Source organism: Morone saxatilis, unplaced genomic scaffold (assembly GCF_004916995.1).
Source record: "Morone saxatilis isolate NCDOM2014 unplaced genomic scaffold, NCSU_SB_2.0 Contig18, whole genome shotgun sequence".
Classification (NCBI taxonomy): domain Eukaryota; kingdom Metazoa; phylum Chordata; class Actinopteri; family Moronidae; genus Morone; species Morone saxatilis.
The window spans coordinates 5,639,966-5,640,252 of NW_023339740.1; positions in this window are offsets into that span (position 1 = coordinate 5,639,966).

Below are 287 nucleotides of genomic sequence, written 5' to 3' on the forward strand. Positions count from 1 at the left end.
AGAGCTGTAGGGGGAGCTCGTTGAGAAAACATGCGATGACAAAAGTGAAAACCAGCGAAGAAATGGCTAGAGTTGCCAAGTTCCCCTTTAACCTGCTACATCTACTTGGAATTGACTAGCCTTTCTGCTGCAGCTACAGTACCTAACTCCTTATATTTGAGTATTGAATGTTGAATTAAGTTTTTTGCATGTCATATTTGCAGGCATATCATATATTTCTTTAATGCCATTACAACCATTTGCATGCATCAGAAAGAAGGAAGACTTATATGTACTTACTTATATGT